The following is a 16,101-nucleotide window of genomic DNA, read 5'->3' as shown; positions in this document are numbered from 1 at the left end:
GTATGAAATTATCCAAAATTTACGGAAAATAAGCCGATGGGCTTATCTCTCAATATCTATCCTAGGATTGGTCGAAAAATAACGAGAATAGCCGAAATTTGCCGACTGCATCCGATCTGCCGACTTCATTATAGTGAACGGTGCATTCAAATCTAGAATCCGAAACTCGGAAAACTAGTTTGAAACGGTTAAAAAACTCATACATTTATATAACTGAACTCGTGTCAATTCGGACTGCTAAACGAAAAAACTTGTAACTAAGTAATTTAAAGTGATTTATCATCAGAATATCATATCTTCGTCGAAAATGTGAATGGTAGACGTTATCTCTACGTATTTTATAATTAAGATAAGGTAATCTTAAAAAAAATCGCCTTATATTTTTACGGATTAAAATGAGGATAAAAATTGAAATGTTTTCAAGCATTTGTGGAGAGTAGAATCCATTACGCACTACAGAAGCCATTTTTTCCGCTGATAACTATAACATTCATGTAACAACTTCAAAGAGCGCGGCCTTTTAGTATTGGCATTTATGATTATTCAAATCGACAGACACTGCTCAAGTGTTGTACGACTACTGGATGACGTAATACGATAGCAAAACAGTCAATATTTGATACCGAGCCATTAGCCACAGCGTGTGATAACACACGACAAGTTCACTAATGAATACAGAACACAAAGATACTGGGGCCAACTACCGACTCTTGAAGTAATCATGCAGTTGTGGGAGCGAGATGCCGCTCTACAATGCGTAGTGCTTCGTCTCTTTTACACAGTGCAACAATCTTACTTTAAAACGAGGTGGTAGGCCGACTGTTAGTACTGCGAATCGAAACGTGATTAGCGAATAAAATTTGTATTGTGAATGTTTAAATAATGTCGCAGTGTTAATTTATTCTTGTAAAATATACCTTATTGGGAACAGAATAAAGGTGATTTAAATTTAGTAGAGTAGAATTGTGATATGAACTTCGTTACTTGTTGAGTCCGTCAACTGTGCATCATTTTTTATGCACTATGTAAAACGACTTAATCGTCTACGTATGTTGTATATTATAAAATATATTGCGGATACGTTCTTGATATTGTTGCTAGTCTTTTGACAATTTTAGAATAATTAAATTAAATTACGTAATAAAATGATGCATTAAATAACACTTTTATCATCACCCATTAGTATTTAGGTGGATTTGCTTGCGATTAAACAATAAAATTTTCTATTATAATTAAAGGTAATTAAATTTTCCAAAAAGTATTGTGCATTTATTTTTGGTTATCATAATATTGTTAGGATGTTCATTAAAATAAAAAAAATATCCTCTCACTTCTGCCAAGAGCCTTTTCAGTATAATTATAGGCTGTGATAAGGTCAGAGCGAGGTCATTTGAAAGTCCCTTTTCCAGTATCGGATTGTTTATTGATACGAAGTAGATGGTAACAAAAAAATAAAGAACAAAAAATTACAAAGAAAGGCAGATAAACTTTGGGACTTAAAAAAATCACTCAATTGTTTATATAGAACGGATGAGAAAAATATAATTCGAATTGAATCTAAACATCTATTATGATGCATGAATAAAATATTGATAGTAGCAAAAAAACTCAGCGCTAAAAAAACTTGTTACGAGGTTATCAAACTAAACACATGACCTTTGAATGCAGTAGATCAAGCTACTGACAACGCCAATTTACCTATTTTAGTAAGAGACTTCTTTAATTTTTCAAGAAACGCGATTTTGCATTCTGTGATCTCCTGTAGAGAGGCAAATAGTCTTAGCCTTTCTTTAAGTTAGTTTAAACCTACGATCAGTAAGGTTATTGCAATTGCAGCAACCGAAAAGAAGGCCTACCTCGCAAAATGAGTTGTCAAGTATACGCAGCAGTTTTCATTTTTAGAGTTAATTCTGGTGATACACCTCCAACATTACATAAGCGTTTTTGATTTCCAATCTTGATATATAAAAAAGTAAACGTGTGATGGAAATTAGTTTTCTTTAATTCCATTGTTGTCTTTAATTTTAAAGAAGATTAGCTGTTAATGGAGAGGTTATTAAAAATCTTTGACTTTTCACGTCTTTTCTCTATCATCGTTGCGTAATTAAATCATTTTTGATCAAAGTCTTAGTATGTGATTCAGAAATTATGTGTGATATAATGTATAATTCGTTGAGTTATTATATCACTTATTACGTTGCATTTACAAGAATAGATTTTTGCCAAACCGAAGATCTCCGTCTACGATCTGTCAAGCTCTATATTTGTCCATCAATGTTTGATGTATTTCAGGATATGGGTAATATTTCTTTGATATTTATAGGCACACTTTCGCTAAAACATAGCATCTCAGAGGTGGGGAGCCGGGGGAAGACGTCGGAAGGTTATCAGACGTGATAAGAGCCCATCCATCACTCGCTGCGCGTCTGTCAACGAATGCTCTTGGGTGACAGCGTACGTGGAAGATTTTAACTCTACAACTACACACATCGACATCTGACGTTACTTGGTAATAGACAAAAAAATTATATAACAGTCTCATCATCACCATGTAAACCTGAGGCTCTTTCTTTTAGATAGGGGAAATAACAGAAAATTGTTATAGATTTCTATTACTTGAAGGTAGAGCTACAAAGTATATAAATTACTAATAATGTTATTTAATAGATAAATAATATACAAGCAGATAACTCTGCCGCTACACTAGTGACTGATGTTGATGAAGTTATATAACCTTAGATTAGAAATAATAATTAATATGCAATCATAGTTTTTACCTAAACTTGAGATAAGTTACTTTGGCTTAAAGCAATGAGAAATAAATGGATAGAGACGGTTTCTATCCACAGTAAATGGAATATATTATTAGAGTATTTAGATTTCACGAATTCAAAGAATTTTGTCTAGTATTCTAATCGAAACCTTAGAATTTACAGAATTATATTAAGTACGGGATTATGGATGCTAATGAAGACTGGAATGCTGAAAATGTTCGGAAGATCAACGAATATTAAATATTCCGTTTAAAGCAAGCAGTAGGGCAAAACTTTGTAAAGAGGCTTTTCTTCGAATAGTTTGAAACACCTAAGAGAAAGAAAAAAACAGGCTATGGAACAAAAAATATAATGATATTAAAGGGAACTAAATTTTAAATAATTATGAAAAATTACGAACATTAGGCTTAAATGCAAAGAAAATAAATCCACTTTAATATTCTACATAGAGTGGACGAGATCGTTCGCGTTACGCAACAACTCGTGACTCTTATTACGAGTGTCACAATCAATGAACGTAATATGTCAATTTGAATTCACCAAACAAAAGCATACCATGTAGATATTGATATAAAGTTAAAAGTAGAGTGGCGTCCTAAGAATTGGTTTGTTACACGAAAACTAACACATTGTTTCCTAGCAAAGTCCCAAATTATACTTTTAATCATCGGAGACTTCTTTTATCTATTTATTCGAGTTAAATAGTCATCTTATCGTAATTGATTCAAATCACGGAAATTGCTTTTTAAATCACTTCTTTATTCAATGCTACACCATTGCAAATACCTACGTTAAAACACTTACATTTCTCTGTGATTTCAAATTATCTTTTTAATGTAAGGTGACATTCATGTAACAATTATCTTTATCTTTTATGCAGGTAGGTAAGGCTTTCATACATGTTAGAATGGTAACAGGTGATAGCATTGTATGCATTTTTATATGTATAAGCAATGCTGTTGTTGTACTAATGATATGTAATGTTGAAAGTAAAGAATTAAATAAATATTTTCTTATTTACTCAGTAGTAGAGGTCGGTAATAAAATGAACAATATTAATGAAGAAAAAACAAAAAAGACAGTTGAACACGCACGCCGAGAACCCACAAGCGGACCGCTGGCGCACACCCGCACATTAGCAAAAAACGTGTCGGTACACACACGTACAGAAGCAAAAACTTCGCAGATGTGCTCACACGCATCGTTGTCGAGCAAAAAGCAACCGGCGTGTCTTGATCTCAAGTTGGTGTAGCTTCACCCGTTTGCTTGTATCTCTTCGCCTCATTCTTTTGCTATTCGAAAATCATCGTGAATGTTATCTCCCTAAACACCTTTACTTTCTGTTTTAACTTTTACTCTCCCTTTTGTTTGTGGTCACAAAACAAATTCCTTTATATCTTGAAGACAAAAGCGCCAACATTGAAGAATTTAATTTTAATTTGCTCAAAACGTTTCAATTACCTCTGAAACTTTTGTAATCCGTCTTCCGATAAAGTCTTCTTCGTGTGAAACGTCTGCCATCTTAGCCTGGAGATATTTTCTGTTTTATTTTAGATAATTTCACTTATTTCATTCTATTCAGCACCTGTGCAATTAAATCTTTATTATCCCTAAGCTGAGCTGTCGTAGTGGTAACTCGTTTTTAATTACATTTTAAGTACGCATCTACTTAAACAAAACGGCTCTGAAGACATAACTCGGCATCGTCGGGCTCATTCGAGAGTCGGTACTTGTTATGTGCTGTCGTCATCATAATAATAAACATGTAGAGCAAGTGATACCAACGTTGCTGATAGTATGATGATAATGTTATTCATTTAAATTGTATTATAATTATTGTAAGGGGTGTTTAAAGTGAGCAATAAATATACTTCAATTGATTCCTGTGCAATTATAGTTATTTAATGTAAACGTAAGCGAATGTTATAAAATGAAACCGAAAAAAATGTAGAGCGTTTGCGCTTAGTTTTTTTTTCAATTTTGCTAACTTTCGTTATCGTTTTAAACTAGAATATTTAATTCGATTTCTAGTGTGAACCGCTGTGCCCATTGTTAATATGCATACATGTAAATTAAGTGTCTAATACTTGTTTTATTTCTACTTAAATAAGAGAAACCAGTTAGTGGTTTTGTGTAAAATGTCAAACTTGAAGGTCGAAGGTACGAAGAACCGACGACGCCTTAGACTTCCGATACAAAGATGATTTTATCAGTAAAAGTGAGTAAATACATCGCGAAAGAAATGTTTCGTGAAATATTCATAATGTCAAAGTTCAGAATAACAATACACGCGGCTCCAAATACTTTCTTTGTTTTGATTTATTTTCAGAAACTAAAATTCTTAAAATAAGACGAAGATTTTATGTTAATTTTACAAGTAAGAATATTTTGTTCAAGTCAATCATTGTACGATTTGGTATAAATCATCAGTGTATTATAAAATTGTAGTGCATTCACCAGTAGATGTCTGAGAGTTGTAGGGCAGGTCATGGCTGAATGCGTTAGTACAAACGGATGTGTTGATGATAACATTATCAATATTTTACAAGCTTGTTCGTAGCAGCAAGAGCTTGTTAAGAGACGACAAACATTTTATCTCAACTACCTTACGCAGAAGTAAAATTCTTATATATTCTTAAATAATTGCAGTTGCTACTGTAAGCGTAACGTGCTTTTTACTCCATTTGTTAGCGTTTTATGCCTAGCCTTGTAATAAGTCCTACGTCCAATTGTCATGTTTGTCTGGAGTAGTGTGTCTGGCCACTACCTCGAGTACCAGGCTAGCAGCGGATCGCGGCGGTGTCACGTTACGCGGTGGCTGTTGACACCAGCGCCTGATTAATATTTATGATACGGCTGAGCATCTCGCATGGCCGGTTCGCTCACTCGATGCGAATTATCTCCATCCTACTCGCACAAACGCAACTTGTATATGCTAGACAGAATGCGCATATGTATAGTACATATGGCAACTGCTCTTTCAACATCGAATGTGCGTAAGTGCGAATGAGAATCCCAAATCTTCTTAATTTTTGTTAAGTTTCGTTTTTGCTACCAGTTTTTTTCGGATTGAAACGTCTTTTGACCTTGGTGGAGCACGATGAGGTTTTTAGTAAACATTCAGACAAGTTTTGTTTTAAATGTTTTTTTTTTATACTTGTCATAAAATTGTTATTAGTTTGCAGTTGGACCTTGTCAATTGATAGGCCGAGTATTTCGGTTAGTGAACTTCTTGGTGCTCGGTGGAGACGTAAATCACTCGATCGGTGTCAGGCCCACTGACCATACGATTGCAAATCGAAAGAACTGAGTATGTGGAACGAGGCGTGGGACCAACGCCTCGAACCTGACCGTATCGAGGTATCTCAACCGGACAGACTCGACTCGAATGCCATTATAAAAAAAATGCAACAGCTATAAGGGAAAACCGTGTTGTAGAAATTACAGCCATTTAGAAAAGGGAACACTCGTAGCAAGTCGCTTGTTGAGACAGATAATTAAATACTGTACTACAATTTCTTGGGTATGTTCTTTTACCATAAACAAATTCATGTTCATTTAAATTACTCATTGGACCGTTTCATTACTCACTTAAACAGTCAGTACGTAGTTAATTGAAACGCATCCAAAATTAGTAGTAACATCTCTTTTGCTTTATCAAAACTGCAATGACAGGAATCAATGTCATTTAATGATTTGTTGTTATGCTCGGCCAATTTGCATCTTATTATTGATTATTACAATAAAAGAACATATTTAAATTCTTCCATAACGTCTCCGCTGTCAGTACATATTTAATATATTTTCTCATTGTGTTTCCTGCACGAATCTCTCACATTAACAGAATTATCATTGTGTTTGCTACACCATTATCGTTGTTTGTCTGGACATTTTCCGTGAGCTCGCGCGCTTCCAGCGCCGGCCGGCGTTCGCGAGACTTCGCTCCAAGGTCACGTTATCGTGCTATCGCCAGCCCTGAACCAATCCAAGGTTAACAGAGGAATATCCACTTTTCGAATGTACAGGCAGGCAAGTCTAGACTTAATATGGTAAAATCATCGACATCAACACGTCACTAGCACGTCCGTCTTACAGGAACTGAGCAATCTCGACCGTCGCGCGCCGAGTCTTTATTGTTAATTTGCAAACGCTAGTGTAGCTCTGTCCGGACGCGTACTCTCGCTTTTAAGTAGCAATGCCGCAATATAGTCTCAAATCAAATTAGCTGCGTGTTTACATTTTATAAATAGAGCGCGTTCACGTGGCGCCGTAGAGAGATAAGCGACCGACGACTCGTCCACATCACTCACCGTGCGCTGTTAACATCCTCCGCGGGGTGGCACGGGATCCTCCGTCACACTGACACTCGTGCGGGATATAAAGCACTCACAAACGGCGCACTAAGTTGAGCGGCACACGCGAGGACTGCACGGCGCGACACCCACAACTAGAATGCGGGTGAGACAGCTCGTCGCGGGGCGCGGGGGGAGACCGGCAGCGACACACAGCTCATACGAAGGCGCGGCGACGAGAACTGCGGCCGAGCAAGAGCGCGATCCCCCCCATTGGTCGGCGGCGGGGTGACGTCACGCGATGCAGCCAATCGCCGCGCGGCCTCTAGTTCCTGCTGCCGGCCGGGAGAGGCGCAGCTGTCGAGGAAGTCGCCCGCCCTACAGAGCTTTCTTCAGCTAGGGCGTGTGCTTATGCGGGCGGCCAGCACGGAAAGAAATCACGGAACCATGAATTATGTATATTTTGTTATTTATTTGGTATACCGAACTGATCAGAATAATAATTATAATTTATAGTCACAACCTTACCGATCATGTCAAACGATTTTAGGTTTATGCAGATTAGATTCGTGTTGTTTTGGGCTATTGCCAAAAAAGGTTAATATTCGATGATCTAAATGAATGAAAAAAATATAGGCGTTTTAGATTCGAGAAGACATGATTTCAAACCACTTTTCGGGTCTTTTACGGCTCATTCCTGTAGGAAAATATGAAAAACAGAAAGTTTGGCTCTGTTTGTGCCGTCAGTTGCTAGTTCAGGTATTAGTTTAACAAAATAATGACTAAACAAATTACTCTGAGTTTCTCGCTAGAGTGAAAATATTTTTATTTATGAATCTTCTCGAACATAAACTAACAAACAAATTGTTACAAGAAACTGAACTTTGTAAATACAAGCGTCTAAATGTTGAATGAATTTGGTCGACACAGATTTTGAATGGGGAAAGTTAATGAAAATTATTTGGCTTAGTGAGTTGTTTTACTTAGAATTGTTCGAGCGATGTCACGAGAATCTTGTTTCAGGAAAAGAATTGAGATCAATGTAGTTTTCTTTAGAATTAGAAAACGAAAAATCGTTGAAGTTTAACGATTTTTATGAAAAATTGTCGTGCCACGTCTTATACACAAAATCGATGTTAAATAATTTACTTATTTGCAAGACTGGGGGTATTCCTGTTTTTAATATCAACAGATAATTACGTCAGAGAACAAGAAGATTTATTCAAGCGGTTTTTGTGTTCGTTTTATAAGCATAACGCAAATTTAAGATCTGTTTTAAAAATTAAGATTTTGAATTTTAGGAAATCATGATATTTACTTACATTCTGTTCGCAGGAAAAGTATGTAATTTTAATATCTCAAATACAATCCTGATACAGTTTATTTGATAGAAAATAAATTTATCCTAAATTTAAAGCTAGTCGTCTCATTTGATACTCTAATAATTTATACCCAATTCAGAATAATCCAGTCCCATCTGCTACTGATAATCTTCAAGCCAATTCCGGCCACATTATTCAATTTGAAAAATTGTGGAACGCTTAAAATAAGGAACAAAAGACATGGTAACTTGCATTCAACTGTTTTTATCATTCCTTTTGATACATTACTAAAAATAATGTAATTTAATATATAATACAGTAATAAAGTGCAAGACAAATTGACCCCATGTAGTCAACGCATGAAACTGATCATATTAAAAATGTTTAAGCATTTTATGTACGCTGTCTATACGTGGACCAAATAGATCTCTACCTTTACTCAATCATACAAAGTGACTCTTAAACATAAATCTGGTTTATACAGCCCTTTGATCTACAACACATTTTCCTTATAAATCGTAACGTGACCAGAAAAAGGCTTATCAAATAATGATCTTTCAACGTCTAACAAATTGAGGCCCCTGAAATCAATACATGAAGTTGTAACATTAGGTAAACGCCGGGGGCCTATCTTAATCGGTCGGTAGTACCGTTCAGAATACTGATGAGTCCTGTCACTAATATAAATGTGATCGCAGGAGTAATCGCTGTTCTCGACGTTGGACGCCTCACATCTTAAGTACCTAATACTGAAACAATTTCAAGAGAGAGATGCGACTCTACAAATTGTAGAGTGCTGTCTTGCTCCCACAAATTAAACCGACTCATCTTACAAGCTTGTGGTGGATCCTGTACTATCATGTCACCTAATAGATGTTTATTAGTTGTGTGGATTGTTCACAGTGATTCTGTATTTGATTTAGCTTTTAAGCAAATGGCAATAGCATTTACAACCTCTGTGTATAAGTGAATTCAATTTATAGTGCCAATGTTATTAGGGTAATTTATGTAGAGCTTGTTTGACAAATATTTGAGGAGTTAAGGAATGTGTGTATGTGTCATTTCTATTTATTTAAGAAAAAATATTAAATGTAGTATGTTATGTTGTGTCCCGTTAAATATGGAGCTTTCTATATTACAATACCATTATCTAAGCGTAGTAGCTAACCGCTAGCTACTACGACCTAGCTGGTGACCTATCCTTACCTTGAAATTTTAGCAAAAATCTCAGCAAAAATATCCATACTCAACGCAAACCAAGCCGCCAAACATCATAAATCCGAGCGACTAAATATTCAAAGTAAAGCAACGCTAAAGCAATTCTGTAGGTACCGCTGAGATCTTTGTCATTAGAGTGTGCTGTAAACAAAACCCTTAGTGGTGCCCGAGGGAACGACAGCTGTCTCCAAGCCTCACTCCTCAACCATTAAACACCCACGGCGGTACTCATAACTACACTGAAAACAAAACTCGAATCTCATCTTTATTTCCAGTCGCTCAAAGATCAAATTCAAACAACTCAATTAGAAAACTCACAAGAATACATACACAGTATCGCGAAATGTGAATTTGAGTTTTATTTTTTTGTGGTTAAAATTGCTTTTTGCATGTGCTAGTGTAATTATATCACAGGAAATTGTATCGGAGATTTAAGTAGAAAAAGTGTTAGTGAAAGGAATAAGGATTCTAGAGTGTTGAAATCATTTTTGATATTGACTGTAAGCATTTTTGTAAATGTTTAATAATAAAAAAGTAATAGGATTTAGACTTTGAATGAAGTTTGGGTCATTATCCTCTTGATGCTTTCCTTTCTCTTTCTTCAAATTGAATTAAAATGTTTTTTCGGAGCAACATCTTTCTTTCATAGGAAGAGTCTTTTTATCCTCTTGAATAATCATCTCGCGACCTTTCATTATTCAAGTAAGTGCAGTGATAACCTACACCTTAGCCAGTTTGTATTGAAGTAATAAAGACATTAAAAATACGAAGCAAAATTGCAAAATTGCTTACATTTGCGATAACGAAGAATTGAGTTGTTAGATATCGTATTGGTAGTGTAATACGAGTTGATTTCAAACTTTGTGAGTGCTTATATGTATTATAAACTTTAGATTATGATAAAGGAAACTTTAGAATTCTGAGAAAATTATATCTCAGTATATTGAAGAGTTTTGTTCCATTAATATTGAACATTGAGCACATAGTCCACCGACTTCGATTACAATTAATATGATTCGCGAAAATTTTGGAGTTTTCATGGACAGTGTTTTTTTCGAAGAAATCTATTTTATTGGAAGATCATTTTTTTTTTTTTTAGTTGGATAAATGTAATGAAAATGTAATTATCATTCTCAATTCGCATAATTTCTTATTTGCAGAGATTTCATTTATACATCATACTCTGAAACTGACATATTTTTCTATTTTTTAAACTAAAAAATAGAACTTCTATTCCTTATCATTAATTTATACTTAAACAAGTCATTAAAAGCGACATTATACAAAATTAATGAGACGTATCACTCAAAGTGAGAATCAAATCAAATACAAAGATAAGAAATACAAACAAAACAAAGAAACATTCCAGTAATTGTTGGGAAAGCGCCACGTGGCACTATAGTGTGAAATTAACTAAATTATGAAGCGTTCTTCAACCTAATGTAGGTCTCTATTTTATTAGTAGTTATGCTGAGAATATCATTTGTTTTAGCATCTGATAAGAAAAAATATTTTAATTTGGGTTTGTTTTTAGGTGTTCCAATATACATATATTATTTCTATTTCGTGCTGATTGTCAATTCGTTTTTCACCGTTTTTACCTAGGAACCGTAAAAGCTGAACAATCGTTTTCACAGATGATTTCACTTGCCACTGACAGGCTTGTTTTCTGACAGCCTCTTTTCTAAGTTATACACCTAATTCCTGTTTCTTAGCACCACCTCTTAGTTGACTGTTGGCAAATAACTAGGCGTTAAATCCGCTTTCATACACATTGTGGGTTTCACGTGGTGACCTCAACCACTTGACTATCCGTGCAGAAGTGATCATAAGAATAAGAAGGAGCAACTTATGCAGTTGAAGCAAATTACTTACTTCAATCGAGCTCGGTAGAGTCGACAGTCGCAACCAATTTTCTTTTTTCTTTTCCCAACTATTTACTTTTTGGCTCTCAGTATTACTGGATGCAGTAAGTACCAGTGATGTACAAGGAGCCATAGCCTATATGGCCTCCTCCACCAAGTTACTTGGGCAACACGCTACCCCTTAGTAAGTCTGGTTGTTAGAATTTCTAGCTTCTGACTACCCGTAACGATTGTCAAAGATGTATAAATATCAGCCAGGAACAACATCAACATCCTCCGATTTGACGTACCTTTCGAAAAATGGAGGAACTTGTTATGACATGGATAGACTAGCCTTATGAAGCTTAGCTGAACCTGTGATCGATCAACTTGTGCAGTTGTAGTTTATCCACTAGCTACTCCAATAAAAGTATACACGGTGATTTTTAGTCGTCTTACAAAAGCAACCCAGTTCATGTATCCGTCGTAAAATACCCCTAGGCGCGATTTTTTTTTTATCATCAACTAAGATAATAAGTACGAAGAAAAATTAAACAAGAGAAATCTAAAATATACTCTTAAAAATGATCAAAACGCCGCCGCCCGCGCCCCTCACCATTGTTACAAGGCTCGGAAGAATCCTATAAATACCTATTTTTTTATCATGAAGGTGTTTTAGTCATTGGATACATGAACTGGGCTGCTTTTGTAAGACGACTAAAAAATGTCGGTGTATAATATTGTAAGGTGTAAAAAAACATCGAGTATTTATCGATAAAATATTATTAAAACTATTTTTTTTCAGTTCAATTTCACAAGTCAGGAAGTCATAAGGTTATCGTTGACCAACTAAGTTTGTTTAATAGTTCAGGAACCGAGCAAAAGTTCAATACTCGTGTTCAACTTGTTTAGTACTTGATAATTGTGGGAGAAATGTCAGCAAGTTGACTTAACTTCGAAAATAAAAAGTTTTGCAAGTATGATGTTGAGTTAGGTTCATTAAGTTTATTACCTGTCATTTTATAATTAGGTTTTAATAAAAGTCATGAACAAAACGGTGCTGAAAAGTAGAATTAAATGGAAATATTTTTGGTCCCGTATTTAAAATAACATGGGTTCGGCTTCTATTTTGAAAGGCTTTCTTGTCACGAAATATTTACCTTATTTATACTTAGTTATTACACTTTTAGGGTATCAACCCTCAAAAATAGAATCTTATTACTGATGCTCCCTTGTCTGTCCTGCTGCCTATCACCGGACTTTAAACTAAGAACCGTGATAGCTAGAAACTTAAAGTTTTCAGCAGTGATGTATCTGCTGCCGCTATATCAACAAATGGTAAACAGAAAAACAACAACAGAACCCGTGATTAAACAATCTGGTAGATCATACATCTACCAGATCGCTTCATCTGAACTGCCATAATATCGTTCAGGCCGACACCAAGTTCAGAATTGATGTAAGCATTATTTTAAGCCTTTGATTATACAAAGCTTTTCATTGTATCAACCATTGTGATTAGGATGGTTAATTATATGCCTCTTGTGTCACCAAATTACTTTATAAATCTGTCAACTGATAAACTATAATCACTTTTCTCTTTGATATTGCCGAACAAACGAAAACAGGCATCGGTTCCTTTTTAAATTGTTAATATAATAGGAATTATTTTAAAATATATTTTGTTATAAATAAATATGTATAAGGTCCTCTGTCTGCTACTTCGCGAAAGCAGACGATGTATCGATTGCATCACTATCTATAATCAATCAAATGTTTTCTCAAGAGTCATTCGAAACTCGTTAAAAAAATGAACGTCTGCAAGGCTCGCGTATGAAACAGAAGCTAAACTAGTGTTTAAAACAAAAGGAGCTATTTAGTGTTGCTAGATTACTAAATAGCTTCTTAAAGCATATTGTCTTTCTCATTTACGACTGTATTAAAGTCTTCCTCCTCATTATTATTAAAAAAAACCATCAAGTACTTCGCATAAATTACATCGGTTAAGCTTGGCGCGTGCTGAAGCTTAAGCACCATGGCACATACATGCAGTGGAATCCATGAGGATTCTATTTTTGATCGTTTCCCCTCGCCAGCGGCGCAAGCGCACTCTACAAGAGATTCGAGTTTAATGTACTTTAAGTGCACTGGAAGTGACATGGATTGGAAAAATAATATCAGGAAATGTGGATGGAAAATCTGGGATTGAATTGGCGTTGGGAAATGGGAATAATTTTAATTAAATATCTTCAATACATAAGATCATTTGTTTGTGACATTCTTGGTAGGTACCTTACTAATACAATGATAATTGTAAAAAATAATATTCAGCTAAGTCTGATAGCTTGGGAAACAAAAATCAACAAAAACCAGCTGGTGAAAAGGTTAGACGAAAGGAAATCTTGCAAATAATTGACTCCAGTTCCATCCATCACTTTCCCCTCTTATATTTAATTTTCACACTTACCCCTGCCAAAAGTCAAAAATTATAATGATTTGCCCTATTATTGATGATATTTCTTTGTGAAGTAGGCAATATAATAAAACATTAAGATAATAATGCTTTTCGCCAAAAAAAAAAAAAAATGCCGACCTCTCATACAATAAGTGGAATTAGTTAAAAATCATACAAATATTTTTTTCTAATGAGCGGTACTTCAGAAATTAAGAACGAAATATTACAAGTGCCTATAAGCCATTTTTAAGGAGTTTAAGGAAAAGGCAATCAAAAGGTCTTAAAATTAAAAGGTTTTTGTGATATCAATTAAAGAAAATAACATAAGAAAAGTACGCTCTTGAAATAAATATGTTTTAAATTTTCGGTTTGTTTTAATTTTTCCTCCAGAAAATGAGATTTTTAGAGTTACACGGTTTTAACCTAAGATCAACATTTTTATTTGACAAATTATGCATGCAAGTCTATACCTATTTAACTTAATATAACTCTTGTGGGAGAAAAGAAAGATTATCTTATCTCATCAATGACATTTGATTTGCCATCTTAGCCCTTGACAATAAATACTCATGGTTAAAGAAAACATGAAAATCCATTTCGAAACTCCACTAATCATCACAACGAATGATGTTTTAACTCTAAATACATTCGACAAGTCGCCACAAATTAAGCAAACCAACAATTTACGTCAAAACAACGTTGAAAACAGAAAAGGTACACGAACTTCTAAAATTTCCTTAGCCGGCAAACTTACAGTGAAATTACTATCCTATATATGGCAGCTTATGGCCAGTTTCCGCTATTACAGTTAGCACGTATGTGTACACAAAACGGTTAAACAATCCCCAAAGTATCGTCGGCAACAAAAGTTTCACACTGTCATATTTACGAAGCTGCTGGAAACTAAATTGCTGTAATACAGGAATAGAACTGAAATCTTACTATCATTGTAAGAAATATTTCAAAATATATTTCGGATAATTGAACCTACCGTTGCTCATTGAATACTTTATGTACAAATACTAAAAGTAACGCAACATAATATTTGACTTTTGATGCTGACCGTACTGTAAACCCAGTGTACGTGCCCAGCGCCCCCTAGCGGCCGCCCAATAAAAACTGTAAACTAATTAGAACAACATCACGGTTCATGGAGGAAATGCAATATTATTGTTATTAAACATAGTATCGGGTTTACGGAGTGATTGTAATTATAATAAATCGTGGGTTATTTTAATTAAGAGGTAAGGGTGATGGATTTCTTTGACGATGGTAATATTTAAGCTGTTTTTCTAATAGATTTTTGTCATAAAAATAGTTTGGAATAAATCTATTGTACATTGTACAAATACGTATCGACTTTTTTATATAAATTGAACATAAATACTTATAAATATGTATTTGAACGTCACAGTTGAAAAATCAATTATTGAATATTATTTAAGTCACAAAAATGGTTTAAAACAAATAGTAGTGTTTTTGTGATACAGTAGGTTTTGACTTGCGGCCCCGCTTCGTCAGCTCATGATTAAGGACTCCAGTTGGATCCGAAACTAGTCGAGCGACCTCGATAAATACGGGTAAGTAAATCTACATCTATACTACTATATTAATACTATAAGCTGAAGAGTTTGTGTTGTTTGAACGCGCTAATCTAAGGAACTAGTGGTTCAAATTGAAAAATTCAGGTTTAAGGCTAAATAACATCACGCTGCAACTAATAAGAGCGAAGATACAATGGATAATGTGGCAAAAACGGGGGAAAATATTCGTCTTCGAGGGCTTCCGTTCAAAAATTCCGAACTTATATCTTCTAACGACGCAATATCTAATACACAGAATATCAATTCAAAGATATACATTGTATCTTAAACGGTACAATCGGTCTCGAATATCGCGTCCATACAATTTTTTGTTTAAAATCTCATTTTTTCTCCTCGACTCGGAGCAACACGTTGTTCAATGTGGTACGCATAATGTTAACCTTTCGCCTGTCTCATTGGAGTCTCCCACAAGGTAACACTGAGTAATCATGCAAATCGTTCGTACTTAAATAAATACATTAGATACTGAACTTTAAAATGCAGAGTTTAAGGTTGAATTTGCTTTGTTGGGGATTGTCTTGTATGATGTTTTTAAATGTTGGTGTTTTCTTTAGACCCACGTGGTGTAACACATGTTCAGGACCATCGCATC

General features: G+C 34.8%; 1 protein-coding gene across 11 annotated transcripts in view; it reads right to left on the bottom strand.

Annotated features, from left to right (window-relative positions):
* LOC113496530 (myocyte-specific enhancer factor 2) overlaps positions 1–7,343 on the bottom strand; it is a 56,709-nt gene extending 49,366 nt beyond the window's left edge. For 4 of the 11 annotated variants that reach the window (XM_026875774.1, XM_026875776.1, XM_026875777.1 and 1 more), the window contains exon 1: positions 7,085–7,343. The gene's annotated coding sequence lies outside the window, so the exon portion shown is untranslated. The remainder of the gene's footprint in view (positions 1–7,084) is intronic. The other 7 variants (XM_026875780.1, XM_026875781.1, XM_026875783.1 and 4 more) reach the window with 5 other exon arrangements.
* Positions 7,344–16,101: the final 8,758 nt, after the last annotated feature.

The sequence above is a fragment of the Trichoplusia ni genome, chromosome 8, assembly GCF_003590095.1.
Source record: "Trichoplusia ni isolate ovarian cell line Hi5 chromosome 8, tn1, whole genome shotgun sequence".
Taxonomy (NCBI): domain Eukaryota; kingdom Metazoa; phylum Arthropoda; class Insecta; order Lepidoptera; family Noctuidae; genus Trichoplusia; species Trichoplusia ni.
The sequence above is the reverse complement of the archived record's forward strand: the minus strand, read 5'-3'. Positions and strand labels throughout refer to the sequence as shown.